A 5,647-nucleotide genomic window follows, 5' to 3' on the forward strand; every position below is an offset into this window, starting at 1 on the left:
CTGGATTGGAAGATCTCCTGCTATAAAGCATTGACCTCAAGCCCTTCTGAACACCTTTGGAATAGATTGGAATGCTGACTGCACCCTAGGCCTCCTCACTTCACCTACATCAGTACCTGACTATACTAAGAGCTGTGTTGCTAAATGAGCACAAATCACCAGAAACACACTCCCAAATCTAGTGGAACATCTTCCCAGAAGACTGGAGGTCATTATAACAGCAAACGGGGACTAAATGTAGGATGGGATGTTCAAAAAGTCAAGTCTAAACTCTTGTGTTCTTTAGGATATGACTTTACATTCTTACCTTAAACATATATTTATCCTTATGAATTATTTACAATAGTCAAAATATTAATGTTTAACAGAAAGTTGCATAAATTGGAGTTTTTCGCAGATCATGTAAGGATTATTTTCTAATGATTGTTTAATAATACTAGCTAAATAAATAATTATAGCTAATATAATGTTTTAAAACATTTAATAATTATAATAAATGAAAACAATTATAATAAAATATAAAGACTGACAGATAAACATTAATTAAATAAAGAAATACAAAATATTAAATTCAAATGAATTCAAAACATTCATTTGAAAATATATAAAAAGTAACTTATATTTCTTTAATATAAAGAAGTTATAAAACAAATAAAGTATAATTATGGGCAGATTAATAGTTACCATATGAAAAAATTATATTTAATAATAGACTAAAATTATTTTTTTTATTAACAAAAACATTTAATAAGAAATAAATAAATATTAATAAAAATGTAATAGAGAATATTGAATAAAAAAAGAAAATAATAAAGTTACTATTTTAATAATAAAGTCCAGTTACTAATGTAAAAGTCAAACATTTTCCACAAATCTGCCTTTAAAAACTTAATTATAAAAATAAATTAATTCCAAATGCTAATATTGTTGAAATGCATGTTGATTTTTTGCTCATGGAATCATCCAAATAATGGAAATAAAATATGTGAAAAGAATAATGGAAAAACATTTTGTAAAAGTTTTTATATCCTTCATAACATTAAACAATTTTGTTCATTTTATCTGCATTTGCGATGCAGTTACTCAAACACTTCTGCAGCAAATTGAACGTAAATTTGGGATCCTCATGATGAGGCTTGTTTTTAATATGCAGTCAAATGATGATGAATTAGCTGTACCTCAGGCTCGGGGTTCTCATTTCTCCATGGTGCTGTAACTGTAGCTGAGAGCTGATACACTGTTCTCCACTGTGCAAATCTACTCGAAAGACCATGTGGTCGCTTTGTAAAAAACAATACACTCAGCATCATTGGATGTAGTTAATGTTTAATTGAGCCTCTCTTTGGAGACAGTGATATGTTCCTCCAGCCACTGGGGCGGCGATAGCCACTGGGGGCGGTAATTTTTTGCCTTCAGGTAGAAAAGAGATTATCTACCATGAACGAAAAACACTCAGGCTTTCTATTTTTTTCCAAATGATTAAAAATGGAAAAACAAATTGTTTTGGACATCCTGTGCAAAACTTTGTGGTAACAAATTGGGGTAGAAGAACATATGTCTAGAAAAGACTTTGACTGGTGATGAACGTGTGTGTCTACAAGGTTAACAAGAGTTTCCGAGTGGAATTTAGGAAATGGGTAGATAATATTTGGTTTTGTTGATTTCTTTTATTTTCTGCACCGTTACAATTGAACACCGTGTGTTTTTCATTTACGATGCAGTGAAGGCCGCTTGAAATGAACAAGCACAAACATATGCAATGTGGAAGAAATACAAATTTATGCAAGTATACAGTAAATGGCTGAAAAATACAAACTTGGAATTCAAACTGTTAGAGGTGAAAAAATTTTCATATAACTTATTTATCGATATATTTATTTTGGAAAAAACATTTTGTAACTTTTTTTACCGCCTACATTAATTGACCTAAAATCCACAAACACTTGGTAAAAAATAAAGCAATTAATAAAAAAATAAAAAATAATAACGTAAAAATAAAAGCAAAAACAAGCAATGATCCATCTACTTGATCCAGAATAATCTATATTTTTTTTTTTTTTTTGCCTTTTTGGTGAGAATTCAGAAAATCATTTGTCAATTATTCAAATGAAATAAACGTGGCTGTAAACCATTCCAGGTTTGTTGCATGTATTCGAATTCTCACTTGAAAATTTAAATAAATTATAGTATTTAAACTGAAATAATTTAGCTAATAATTTATATATATATAATTTTTTATTCTTTTTTTCCTTTTTTCATTTGAAGGTTTTAAAGTCTCAGCAGGATAAAGTGTCTCTTTCGCTTTAAGTCTCCGCAGCACTACACGCTAATCATAAGTCTGTGCTATGAATTATAGAAAGCATGACTCATGTTAACCTGTTCTGCTCAGGAAGCTCTTCAACGCCACCCACAGCTCCGTAAAGCAACACGGAAGTACTGAGCTTTGGCTCTGTTTTCTCCTCCAAGCGATGAGATCTGCACTGTAATGCATCTTGAAATATATTAATTAGCGCTCGTCCCTGACGCCCTCTGTGAAGAAAAGTTGTCCAGGCTCAGTCAGGGGGGTTCAAACACCCACGCACATCCGGCGTCCCGGTGTCGTTCGTCAGCCATCATGCTCTGTCGCCATGGCAGCAGGTCGTTCCGATGTTCGATGACTGCTGAAGGATGTGTAAAGTGCTGGACGGTGTTGCTATGGCGATTAGTTAGCAGACAGCACTAAATAAATGAGCACTTGAGGTCTATTTGTTTGTCCCGATATTAAAATATGCAGCATTTTTTTTTGTTGGATTGGAACATTGGTCTTCATCTCCTCCACCGTTCGACAATCATGCTCGGATCCGATGGCCTTGAATCCATTTTCGTGAAGCCCACTTCTGCAGCGGTTTTTGAGCTTTTGTTTGTAGATAAAAGCTGCTAAACTGATGCAAACTGAAGCTGAGATACACTGTTGGGGGAAATGTTTGTGGACACCTGAGCATACTCGTCTCCATCTGCTGTTATAATGAGCTTCTGTGAAGATGTTCCACTAGATTTTCGAGGATGCTTGTGGAGATTTGTGGAGGTTCATTCAGACACAAGTGTGTTAGTAAAGTCTGGTATTGATGTAGGTGAGGTGAGGAGGCCTGGGGTGCAAAGTTCAATCATTGTTCAATAGGGTTGAGGTCTTCATGGAGATTTATTTTCTCTTCAAGTGAAGGAAACTCTACTACTACTCTACTCTATCCAAAGACGTCCTACACAATTGTGTGTTTCCATCTTTGGGGTACCAGTTTATTGAAGAACCACGAATGACTAAAAACATAGAGTGTCCCAATAAATTTGGTTAAAAAAAATATATATATATATCTACAAATGCTTTTTTCCCAAAATGAAAGAAACGATAGTTTTTAAGAAGCACATCACAACATGTACAGGACGTTTCGGAGGTCTTTCGGTCACCTCGGAGACGACGGCAGTCAGATGCAGGTGAAGCGGTAATGTGTTTTTATTCTTTACGTGAAAAAAAAATTCAAAATAAACCGTCATAAAGTGAAGTGTTCGTCTTTCGGAGCTGTTTACCAGCGACAGCATGTGTTTACCGAGGCTGTTAAGTGCTAATCTGCTGCCTACGTTCTGCTGTAAATAAAACATCAAACATTGCTGATGTAACTGCGTTCAGTCCGCGACAGCTCAGCTTCTGCTCCTCTTTGATATATTTCTCTTTTTTTTTTTTCCTGAGATATTGTTGAGGCACTTTGGTGTGAAATAAAAATAATAGCAAGACGATCTGATGGGTGAAGATGCTGTAAAAGTGTCAGGAAGATCAGGAAAGTTGCACACGAGATGTTTCTACTAAGTAAGACTCGCGGTTTTAGAACAACGGAGCCTCGAGCGACGTGCTTTAGTCCCGCGGTTCATTTTTGATGCGCATTGATCCGACTTTCACAGTCAATAATCCTAATTAAACTGACAAGTGACTCAAAAGTCTGCTGTAATAAACCTGAGATGTCACTAATTAGGTGGATTTCCAAACAACAGCCAAGCAACAGATGTGGAAACCTGCAAATTACCACAAATTCGAACTCGCATGATCTCAATGAAATTTTCCCTTTATCTGAACCAGGAGACCCAAACCTGCTCCAGCATCACAATGCCCTTTTCAAAAAGCCAGTTCCATGAATTTATGCTTGGTGAGCATATGGACCTTTTGAAGAAGTAGATGCCGTACTCGCAAACATCCCGAACCATCTAGGGACGTACCAGTGCCAATTGGATCCCACTACATGTGTGGAGTTTTGACATTGGACCTCCTGGAGTGTTTTAAGGCTCTGGCATGGAGAAGCTGATGCTGGATCTGTGATTATCACAAATGTTGAGCTCAGTAGCTCCTAGTTTTATAACCATAAAGACTGTAGAAAGAACATTACTTTTAATCTTATACTCCATGTTCGTTCTCACTTTCCAGTGTTCTGTACTGTTGAAAGATTTATGATCACACTCTTGATCTTACCCAAATGAGGATGGGTTCCCCTTTTGAGTCTGGTTCCTCTCAAGGTTTCTTCCTCATTACATCTAAGGCAGCTTTTCCTCGCCACAGTTACCGCTCATCAGGGGTAAATACACACCATTCACCTTAACTGTTGATTTCTGTAAAGCTGCTTTGAGACAATGTCTGTTGTGAAAAGCGCTATACAAATAAACTTGACTTGACTTGACGTGAGAGTGGAAGATCTTCTGCTATAGAGCTCAAACCTACTAATAACCTTTAAGACTGCACTCAGACCTCCTCACCTCCCCTTACATCAGACCTCACTTTACTTTCACCCTTTGTGGCTTAAAAAATCTCCACAAATCTCTCAAAATGTAGTGGAACATCTGCCCAGAAGAGTGGAGGTTATTATCACAGCAAACTGGGACAGCAAATTTCTTTGTCTAGATTAGATTTTAATCATTTACATCATAATTAGTGGATCATAATAACAATGTAATGTAATTACAATCCATCCAATAATGTAATAAATGGACAATAAATGGTGCCACCCAGATGAGGATGAAGTTCCCTCTTGAGTCTGGTTCCTCTCAAGGTTTCTTCCTTATGCAATCTCGCCACCGGCTCGCTCATCAGGGACAAACTTACACTTATGAAGAACATCTTATTCCTTCTTTATCACCACATTATCTGTGTTAAGCTGCTTTGAGACAATGTTCACTGTTTAAAGCGCAATAGAAATAAAAATGAATTGAATCATCTGATCTCTTTTCCTGAAAGAATGTCCAGAGCGTCTCTTACACGAAAAACCTCAATTTCGACCTTCATTCTTCTTTATTACAATTCGATTGTGCTTCATACTGCTGTACAATGAGACACTTAGCTGTGTATGTGCATGTATGATTCATCTTTCCTATAAGTGTGAGTACGACTGGTGTGTAAGAGACATGGAGCACGGTATGAGAAAGGTTCTATGGAGTCTTTGTCTTAGTGTAGTGCTGGGTTATGGCATTGCTGCAGGGTGTGTGTGTGTGTGTGTGTGTGTGTGTGTGTGTGTGAGTGTGAAAGTGGTGATTAATCACACCGTAGCTGTCTGTCCTATCTTTGTTCCACACATGCTGTGCTTGGACCGAGCAGAGTTTTTTTCAGGACGTGAGAGTTGAGCGCGTCCTCGCA

The sequence above is a fragment of the Silurus meridionalis genome, chromosome 11, assembly GCF_014805685.1.
Source record: "Silurus meridionalis isolate SWU-2019-XX chromosome 11, ASM1480568v1, whole genome shotgun sequence".
NCBI classification, from domain to species: Eukaryota; Metazoa; Chordata; class Actinopteri; order Siluriformes; family Siluridae; genus Silurus; species Silurus meridionalis.